Source organism: Anopheles stephensi, chromosome 2 (assembly GCF_013141755.1).
Source record: "Anopheles stephensi strain Indian chromosome 2, UCI_ANSTEP_V1.0, whole genome shotgun sequence".
Lineage (NCBI taxonomy): Eukaryota > Metazoa > Arthropoda > Insecta > Diptera > Culicidae > Anopheles > Anopheles stephensi.
The window spans coordinates 80,704,303-80,715,421 of record NC_050202.1 but is presented as its reverse complement, the minus strand read 5'-3'; positions in this window follow the sequence as shown (position 1 = coordinate 80,715,421).

The following is an 11,119-nucleotide window of genomic DNA, read 5'->3' as shown; positions in this document are numbered from 1 at the left end:
AAGCGCACTGGGATGGGAAGGAAGGAAGTTTTGAAAAGTTCGCATTTCGATATTATAATTTCAAGTGTTTTGGACACTCTTTTTTTTAAGTTCAAAATTGGTGCAGAGTATTTCATAATTCAAGGAAACATATCGAATATCGTAGCATCATTCTGCAAATTCAGCAGATTCAGCTGAACGCCCGTATCGGAATGGTTGTTCCCCGTTTCCCGTGTTATGCAATCATCCCAGATGGGGGAAAAGAAAAACGCCACTCACGACGCCACGCCGTGGAAAACAATTATGGCACGAGTGTGGATCCCACAAACACACAATTCGTACCACCGTCGACTGAAAAGTGAAAACGGCGGATGGGAAGTGGTTGGTTGGTTGGTTGGTTTTGTGGAGGGTTGTTTTAACGATCGTGGTTCCACCGCCAGCACCACGTGTGTTAAATCATCCGTAAAGAGGGATGACACGGTGGATTTGCAGACGGCAGAGCACCATGAATGTAAACTGTGACAGGAACCATCTGTGAGTTGGTTTAAAGTATTGCTTTATATCTAAGCGATCCGATTACTTTGCAGGAACAGGATCAGGTTATCAGGAACCCCATATCATTAAGCGAAGTTTTTGCTAAACGTGTGATAAGCAGGAAGCACTCTAGTTAATGATGCTGAAGTGATTCTTCATAATCTCCAATAATTGTACATATTAATTGCTTCTTGGAAGCCTAAAATCTCCCCAAGACTTCTTGCCCCATATTTTTTTTTACGGCATGCTAACGTCTGGACGATAACAACCGATAACCGTTTGGGAATGTTGCGACTACCACGAAAAGATAAACATTGACGACGTGTTAATGCAATTAATGAGCTGATGAAAACCCCCAAAAAGACCGCCCTGCTCCGCTATTTTTCATACCAACTAGAACCTGGTTGGTCAGTAAAACGAACGCAAACACACGACCGGACGAGTTGTTTGAGTTTGTGTGCGCCCTGATTTGTGTGTGACGTTGGTCCAACCGCCATTCCGAGACATGTACATGATACGGTGTGCTACATTCCGTAACCGACCGACCGACCAGGATGAATGTACCCTTTCAAGAAGACGACCACCCACGTGTGTGGCCACGTTTGGTTCATTTTTCCACGTAAGCGATTAAAATAGCTGTATGCGACCGCACGCCCGGCCATGAGGCTCTCCAATGCTCGGCAAAAAGGGCATTGCCGAGCTGTGAAAGAGTAGAATTTAGGTGTGTAATGAAATTTTAACGACTGCGGGCCTTGTGTGGCCCAGAGTTGCAGAGATTTCCCGGCACCCCGTTTTGTGTATGTGTGTATTTTCTGGTGCTACAGTTGTATGGCCGACACTGATAAGCCCGGGTAAGAAGTCGCCCGAAATAGGACAACGAAAACAACGAAAGTTACTGGTGCTTGGGGCACCCTCGGCCCACAGTTAACGCGGTGCAGAGCAGCTTCCGGTACCTTCGGGTCGTCTGCCGGCGAGCTTCACTTTAGTGGTCGCAAGGATGACGGTTGCTTTGTTTGGGGATGCGAGGAGATTGAGGGGAAAGGATGAGAATAATAATGATAGACTTACTGCCAACCGATTCCCTCGGTCCCACGGATTTCCCACGAATAGACACTTCCGGCCGTGGAACCACCCTACCGGAAGCAAACGACCACAAAATCTGACTAAAAGGGAGAGAACGAACGAATGTCTCGCTTCTTGTTTTTTTCATTCGCAATGTGCCTTCCAACGGTGCTGCCGCAGGATTTAACACGTGCTTAAACCCTTTTACCGTACAAATATCGTTGATCGCAGGCATCGTCATGGCAACCATCGTAACAAGCAAGCGGTTCGTTGCAGCACACGGAGACACGGAGCTTAGCATTTCAGCGTTCTTCCTCCGGTTTCTTTCCCGGTTTACTGAATTCTTGGGGAGAACCCTAGAATACCTTCCTTTCATGAATGGAAATGGGGTCATGTTGTGCCTAAATCGCTTCCGACACCTTCTATCTGTGTGTGTGTGTGTGGCCATAGATCCTGCGGCTGTACTTTATTTGATGTCGGTGTGTGTTTGTTTGTTTATCTTGCGAGATGCGGCGGTGTGACAAATGACTAATGTGATGTGTGCTGTCAAAACTCATGGTGCTAGTGCATAGAAGCGGGGTGATGGATTTATGATGCTGTAAATAATGCTTTACCAAAAACAAACAACTGGCAAATGCTTCTGTTTCGGGCTCTTTTCCCAAGAAATCATAATTTGCAGGAAGCTTAAGTTTTGGTAAAACAATTCTTCCTGTACAAATAGTCGCGCGCACACACACACACACACACTAACGCACACAATTGGAATTCCACTAGACACAGACACGTGCTCATTATGACTTTTTCTCCCAAGCGAGGTTCGTGGGTTGCTTGGATGAGGTTGGTGCTAGGTTGGTGGTAGCATCAAATGAAGTAAAGTGGTTTTATGCATCCCCCCCCTCCCCGCCCGGAAGTACATCTGAACGCCCGCAACAACATTAGATGCAGCCACACAAGCTGCGGCTGGGACAATGCACCCCGGTCCGTCCCTAACGTTGCAGAAAGCAATGCATTTCATGACAATGCAAAAATGTGCATATGCGCCGTTGCGGAGGCTGGGATTTTTGTTCTCGTGTGCTTCATTTTGACTCGCTCTGTTTTTACCACTTGCCTACCATTTTTTGTTGTTATTGTTGTTGTTGTTAGTTGCTTTGCCACTCCACACTCGTGATAATGGAAGTGTGCTTCCCGGTGGCGGTGTTTGGTTCAGGGGTGGTTTTGAGCGTTTCCGCTTCCGGGCATGCTGTCTACCTAACGGCGCTCCAGCCCTCTGTCCGACAGGGCGAAAAACAATTGCAGCAAATCATACTACCACCAGACAGCCAGAGACGCACTCGCCAACTGTAGAGAGAGAGCCGGAGAGCGGTTGGAGCACTTCGAGCTGTCTCGATATCTTCATCCGGCGTACGGAAATGCATTGCCATTTTTGCATCTCGAACCAAATGCGGCAGTGCACAGTTTCCGGATGCTGCACGCGGGACCGGCCATGATTGGAGCCGCCATTTTTGTCCACAAATTATGACACGTTTCGGTCATGCTATGCCGCCAGGTTTTAATTCCCAGAAATTAGCTACACTGTACGAGCCAGCAAACCCACGATTGAATGCGGAATTCAATTGTTTCAGCCAAAGTGTGCTCATGGGTTGCGTTAATCGCTATTGACACATTTTTGGTAGAGGAAGCTGAAGCGATAGACGCATTACGTAAAGCGTTTGGCAAATCGCAATGGATCGATCCAACGTGAATCGATCCCGATTATGAGACGCTTCCTGCAGCTTTAAATCTTCACAAGCTAATCTCTAGGCGTTTAGGTCTTTAGGGTGCATCCATCTGGCTGTGTCGTTGTTGCGTTCGAGTGGTGGTACGCTGACCAATTTTCCGCATTTTCTATGGCCATCGTGCTCGCGTGCCCGTCACGGGCCCGATGAGATGGAGGAGCCCACTTCAGCCGGCCACTTCACCGGCAAACGATCGGAAAACACTTTACGGTCTGTGCGGTGTGCCGATCGGTTTTGAAGGGACGGCTTACCCACCGAATGTGGCTTTTCCTTGCTTTGTTTATTTTTTTTTCTCTCTGCCTCTGGTAGTGTACTAAGCGTGCCAAATGGAAACCACACAAAAAAAAAAAACATCTTCCCGCCCCATCTTCGATAATCGCAACGTGTTGCATAAGCCCACTGGACGCACTGGTGCCTGTGTGTCACTGGCAGTGCTGAAGGTGTGAAAGATTTGTGTTACTTTCGTTTAAAGCGGTGTGTTTGTTTGGTTGGCGTGTCGTGGCGAAACATAGGTAAATATTGGTGCGGTTTTGCAAAATTTGTGCCGCGCTCGGTTGCTGTCAACGTAGGGCAGCATCTGCCGTACGAGATGGTTTGAAGCGATAGCGCAAATGAGGCAGCAAATTGATGAGGCAAATTATTCATAATGGAGTTGGTGTTGCTTCCTTCACGCTCAATGATGCATTAACTGTTAATTGTTCTTTAGGACTAATGTCACTTAAGGTTTGTAAAGTAGTGGAAATTTGGAAGAAAATCTCTCTAATTTTCTAGAGAGCTCCACAAGAGAATAGACTATCTTTTTTTTACTATACAGACAGCTGAAGTTTCATCATTCAATTTCGTTCACTCATCTAGCGTTGAAGTTCAAACTCATTTTTTTATATAAAACGAGTCTAACATTTGCAAGCAAAAACAGGGTTTATGGGCACGATCAATATTGTTGCATTGCAACTTTCCCCTAAATGTATGCAAGTCGATGCTATCTTTGCGGCTTGTCGCATGCTTAACTGATTGAGTTCTCCACATCGAGCATAACGCTTTAAGCCGGTTATGTGCTGATTTATGAATTTTGCAGTAAGACATTTTAAAGGTAAAACTCTCCGAAAGTGTCCACCGCTTTTCTCTCGCCGAAATGCTTATCTATGGTAGGTTATTAAAATCCATCCCGTGGTGCAGCATCTAGCCGAAAGGTCAGTCAGCTGTCACTTTCCCGCAACACCAGCTGCAATTGCATCCGCCTTGGGTGCACCCCGGTGGCGAGTCTTGCCAGCTTGCCTGCTTATTAGCAACCAAACGCAAAACACAAATATCAACCCGATTGCATCCGCTGCTTAAACCGGTTGCCCCAACAAGATCGGGTCGCAATTTTCGCCCTCCACTGCGTTCATTCATTGCCCGGTGCCCTTGGTTGGTCTTTACGCCAGAGATCGAGTTCACTTTCGATTCGCCGTCTGCCCGCAACAAACCGGAACTGGTTCCTCGTACGAGACACTCACTCTCCCTCCTGTTTCGTTTCCCCCGCCACGATTGGGCGATGGGCGACGTTCGATTGCGTGCGACAAACAGGAAAAACCTGGAAAAATCAGCAGAGAAAGTGTTCGGCGTTAACGCGCCATTTGCTCCCGGTTGGGGCAGACCAATGCTAGTCTCGCCGCTCGGTCGGATGATGCGACTTGCGATTCCGTGCAACGATAGCGAAAGTTACTAACCGGTCTGGACGCGCCTGTTGGCGATGTGTTTGTGGCTTTTTTGCTGCAACTAGCTTGAAGGATCGCCTTTTCCCAGACGAATGCTAATATTGCAAATTGGAAATAAATTTCGTGGAAAACAAGTATTCGAAGTAGTTTAAAATTTAACACTTCATACACACACACAGACCATCGTGCTGCAGCATGGCGGATGAAATCCTATTAAAATTCTATAAAGCACAGAAAAATCAATCCTATTTTCCTAAACCAAATCAAACAGTTCTGCGAAAATTTTTGCCATAAATTTGAAAATCTCTACTCCAGAAACGGGTTCGAGTGCTGTTGCTATAAATTACTTCCACAGTTGTTTATTCAGCTGCCACCGCCGCTACTGCCGCCGCTGGTTAGGCAACTCAAATTAGATATTAAAATATTATCCACCCCCTTAGCACCCTTACGGGTGGCTTGCTACCTTGCCACCCGGTCTCTCAGGGGGGGAAAATGATTTTAAAAAGCAAAGTAATAATAATTTTCACCTTCTCAGTCACTTGAGTCGCACTTGAGCAGTGCCCGGCGGGGTTGATGGTTTCGGTTCCTCGGTGGCTGCCGAGGAAACTTTTGCCTAACCCAATTAAGCGCAAACTTATGCCCTTTTCGACCTTTCTTTCTAACGAAAAAAAAAAAACACCACACACACACACACACCATAGAATGCCGAGAAGCAAAATGTGATGGCGTGAAGTAAAAAAAATGGTAATTTAACCGGAAGGAAGGTCGAGAATCACGCCCGACAAATAACACAAACGAACGGGCCGCCGTATTGCATTTATACAAATAACGCCACCCCGGAAATAACCCCCCCCCCCCCCTCCGGTCAGATGCGGAGCAACACTTAAGCAAGCTCGATGCTTAATTTCCTTCTCATCCTTCTGGACACCACCAAGAACGGTGCGAAGATCTTGCCTTAGTTTGCACATTAACCGAAAAAAAAAAGAAAATACCCCCAGCAAAAAAAGAAACTAATTACGCACGGATTCACCGTTGAGACATCCCTCAGCGGGGTTGGAAGATGATTAGATTAGTTAACATTTCATAAGGCCAGTGGCGGCCAGGCGGGGGGTCGGGGTGGGGGTTTGCGAACGCGCAGAACTGTAACTGTAACCAAATTCCTGTAACGGAATTGCTTCGGTGGAAATGAGTTCCATCGTTCGGCGAAATGAGTCCACCATGTTTCGGCTGTGAAAATGTCGTTTGGAATTTCATTTCGGACGTTGCTTGAAGCGTTCATCAAGTGAGAATGTTTTAAGAACGCTTTGGAAATAAGTCTTCAAAAAACGAGCTGAAAAAAAAGTGAAGAAGAAAATATTGAAAGCTAAATTTTTACTACATTACAACTGTTAAAAAGCATTTCTGTTAAAGCATCAACTTCTCCCGAGAGTCTGGGTTACCGTCAGTGTGACCATGTAGCACAGGCCTTAGGCCTTCAAATATTTGCATTATTAATAGCAGCACACTTTATGGAGTTTCTTTGGTGGGGTGTTTTTTTTTCTCGCTTTACAAATCTTATCAAACGATGCTTCACCGTTGCCGGGTTATTATTGCTTTCGGCACTTTTGGGAAGTATTTATTTGAAGCGTTTGAATTAGTTAAGTTGGAAATTGTTTGCTAGCTATCAGACCCCGCTTCCGGTTAAGCATCATCACCGGTCGATCGATTGTTTCCATCTGTTCGTGCTATCGTTTTGCTGTAGAAACTTTGTTTTTAGGGTTATTAGTAACGGTGGACAGGGGTCAGATAGTATGCATAACTGCTTTCAGTCCATTTCCCAGCCACAAATATGCCTTCTATCTATAATGGTTTAAAAAAGCCTAATGATGTAGGTTGTCTGGTGTCATTTTTATAACTGGTTCGCCGAGAGTTTAATTCTGCTTCTTCTTCTTTCTTGGCACTACAACCTCGAAACGGTTCGGCCTGCCACATTTCTGGCTTTCTGTGACTTAATTTTACCCGTAGTAAAACAGGCGTAAGTAGGCCGGGGTTCAAATCCCATGCAGACCAGCTCCCCGTACGTAAGGTTGACTAGGCCGGAAATAGCTGGCCGAGACCTCCCGAGGTTGTAGTGCCAAGGAAGAAGAAGAAGAAAAAAGTCTACGTACGGGGAGGCAGTTTGGATGGGATTTGAATCCCGGTCGGGTCGTGTGAAGATCGGCGCCGCTGTGGGCTCGGCCGCAGGATCGCCCCGAGAGTTTAATTCACTACTCCAATAGTGAAATCAGTAAGACAATCCGATGATCGCTTCGGGACCACAAGCGACCAAATCCCGTGAGCACTGTCTATCCAAATACGGGGAATGGTGAGATCTAACTACGAATAACTACAAAGGTCGCTAAAAACCAGTCATCATTATAGCGACCGTCTGTCCACAAATAAGAGCATTTTAGTATCTGTATTTTTAGAAGTTGTACAAGAACTCTTCGGAGTCTTGGAGGAATATAATCCCACCAAATCCAGTACAGTCGATCCTTGACTACATCGTCATACACGGCTTAAAGATCAATAAAAAGCCGAAGAGTTGCTCCTCCAACAAGAACATGTAATACTCCCTCGCCCAAACAAAGGATAAACTTCACAATAGTTTGTCTTTCTTCTCCATATAAATTTGCCAATAGTCGCTTCGGGGTTTGTAAAGCTCAATGCAGACAGATAGGCAACGAACACAATCCGCTTCCGTAAATATATAAATAGCCGTGCCAGCACCAGAACCAAGCTAAGCCATGGCAAAGTGATACAATTGTTTCCCACTTGCGACAGATTTTTTTCCCTTGCTTTTCAACCGTAAGAAACTTTACCAAACGGCCACTCTGCCACCGTTTTGCGCACAGGGAAGCAGAAACGCTGGTGGGGTTTTTTGATGTACGCGACACCTTACCGAAGGTGATGCTAAATTTGTTAACAAAAGCGTCCGAAAAAAGAAAATAAAGCTTCCCCCAGCTGAAGTAAAGAGAAGCTAAAGTTTACCTTGCCAAAAGAAACTTTCCTTTAGCGTTTTGGGCGAGAAAATACGAATGGTGAACACACCAAACACTTAAACGGAAGCCGGAACTTTGCAAGACGTTCGCGCCTTGGCGCAGGGGATCGTGGAGGGGACACACAAGACACAGGATGAAAAAGGATGCTGCATAAATCCTCCAAGGATAAGAAGCGCCCATGGACGCGATATCGCGCTGCAGTTGGATGGCAAATTTGGTCGACGTGGTGGTGAAGCTTTTACTACTTGGTAATAGCAAACGGACGACAGTGGAAGCGGTTGCTTAGTGAGCTCCCGTGCGAAGGGCCGGAACATCCTGGCCGAAACAGCATAACACACTAAGCTGACACCGGGCACCGGGCACAGAGCTGCTTAAGCTGCACTAATTTATGGGAATGCACTTTTATTGTTTTCGGGCGATCGGTGGCCTGGTGGCAGCGTTTATGCTTCTTTCGGATTCTTGTGCGGGTTTCGGCTTCCAGGGCAAAGTTTTACTGTCCTGTCCGTCCACTAATACACCCTTCACTGCTCCTTCACTCGATTCTCGATAGCCCACCTGAGGCGATAAATTTTCATCATACCCGTTCCCGGGACGCTGCTTCGTTAATCGATAACCAATCTGGCTGGTGCGAGACGGACAGTGTGAGCTGCTGCATTGATACACCATTTTCGACCGGATGGAAAACGGTGGCAGACGGTCACCGACCGCCGTCTTTGAGTGTCGTCTGATTGTGTCATACCCACCCACCATGAGCCATGTCAGTGTGGTTGCGTCGATGCGTTCATAATACTCTGATGGTTTGATTAAGGCTGGCAACTGCCAAACTCTCCATACGCAATCTGCATCCGGTTTCGGAAAAGGTCAGCTGGTCTCAAGGGACGGAAGATGGTTCGCTTACAGTCGCGTTCAAGCTGTTGGTGGTTGGAGTTTAAGGGCGGAAAATTTGTGGAAAATTTGTTCTTAAATGGTCTTTTTTTAAGTAAAATCAATATATCGGTGGAGCATTCGGTGGGACTAGTTCAGAATAATATATTATGAGCCGCTTCAATTGCTTTCTACAAATTTCTTCCATATTTATGCAACGTATACATGTTCCTTGAAGTAAGTACACATCTTTCTATTCCATACAAAACAGAAAGCTTTAAGCCATGTTTGTAGCATTAGATATTCTTCTTCTTCCTTGGCACTACAACCTCGAATGGTCTCGGCCTGCCACATTTCTGGCTTTCTGTGACTTGATTTTACCCGTAGCAAAGTAGTCACAGTACAGGGAGGCAGTACAGGGAGGCGGTCTGTATGGGATTTGAACCCCGGTCCTGCCATGTGAAATCTAGCGCCGTTATGGCCTCCGCCACCGGGCCGCCCTGGAACATTATATAGTTGTATATTAAAATTCTTAAAATTTTCCTTCGATTTTTTGAAAAAACTTAGCAAATTGCGCGATAAATTTAGAACAGCAAATAGTGATAATTCTAATTTTAGATTAATTATTTGGGTGCGTCATCGGAGCTTTCCAGGCTAAAATAGGAGTCCCAACCCGGATGCATTAATTAAGAACATAATTCAAGTAGAAATAATTACCAAATCAAAATCAAATAAATAAAAACGCTTAGTCATTATCATGCTGCTTTGATAGAGTAAAATTTCATTACCCCGTTTCTTGTAACTTGTGAATAGAAAATAAACCTTTGAATGTTGCGGTCAATTTCCCCAAAATAACACCAACACGTTCGTTATCGCCTCGCACGAAGTTGCGACAATAGGTGTGCATGAGGAGTGCGATTCTGTGGTCATCCGTGGTCGTTGCTTTGTAGTACGCGCAACGAGGCAATTGTTATTCCATGCCATTTCCCGATTGAAAGTCATTCAACGAACCAGGTTTGCAAATGAAGCGCTACACAACAGCGCGCAAGGGCAAGTAGTGGCGGCGCAACATCACCGAATTGATTTTGCATCCGTCCAGCACACATCAACACGTCACCGAAACACCGTGGCAGGTAACATGAACCCGGAAAATGGAAAATGACCCCCCCCCCCCCCCTACACATACACATACGCATAAAAGCATTTAGTGTCCTATTGTTGCGAGTGCTCCAATTATCGCGACACTCTGGCTCCGCTCGTCAACCATGTCAACTGCTGGTGCTGCTGTGTGCATGGTTGATTTTATGCAGATTTTCTTGCCTATAATTTGTTGGCTTTTCCCTGCAAATGCACTGGTGAAGGGTGGCAAAGGGACACATTTCGACTCATTTTTATTTCCCGGAGATTCTCATTTCCTACGCGGTGGATTAAAATAAATATCCACACACACACATTTATTAATCATTACCAAAGGTGTGAAGCGGATTTTTTTTGTGTGTTGGTGTTGAGGTTCGGGAATTCCATTTTGTTTGCATCTCGGTGGCATTTTATTTGCACTCATTCCGTCGAAAGCAATTATTTAAATGACGAGCCGGTCGAATCAGTTAACCCAACCAGTATTCCGCGGCAGGGTGGCGTTCGATATGGCCCGATAAGAAAATGTACGAATAAAATGAATGAGGTTTTCCCACACCAACCCCCCACCTCCACCAGTTTCAACTTTTGATTTTTAATTTAACGGATGCAGTCTCGATGGAATAATGAGCCGAATGATGGATCCCGATAAGTCTTTTAAACCATTGTTGGTTTAATTATTGGAGGTAAATAATAAAATCAATAGCAAAATGTCGTCTCATGTGGAGCTCTGCTGTTCTATTCGAAAGATGTAGAAAAGATAAGCAACAATTAAAGTTGAAAAACGAAAACACAGCAAAGCACTGGTTGAACTCGCCGCTGGATAAGCAACTCAAGCCACAAAACTTAACTGTTTTGATCGAAAACTCCAAAGCTGAGTGTTGGACGAGATTTTTCCCCCTTTCGTCATACCTTCTATATCCCATCGCCTGCGCAAGCATTGAGCCACACGTCAAATAAAATTTGGCACTCTCGCTCTGCCTCACCCCGACTGATAACAAAACCCCGGGCCCGGGCGGGGAAAAGTTTTGTCTAGTGGAAAACGAATAAAACA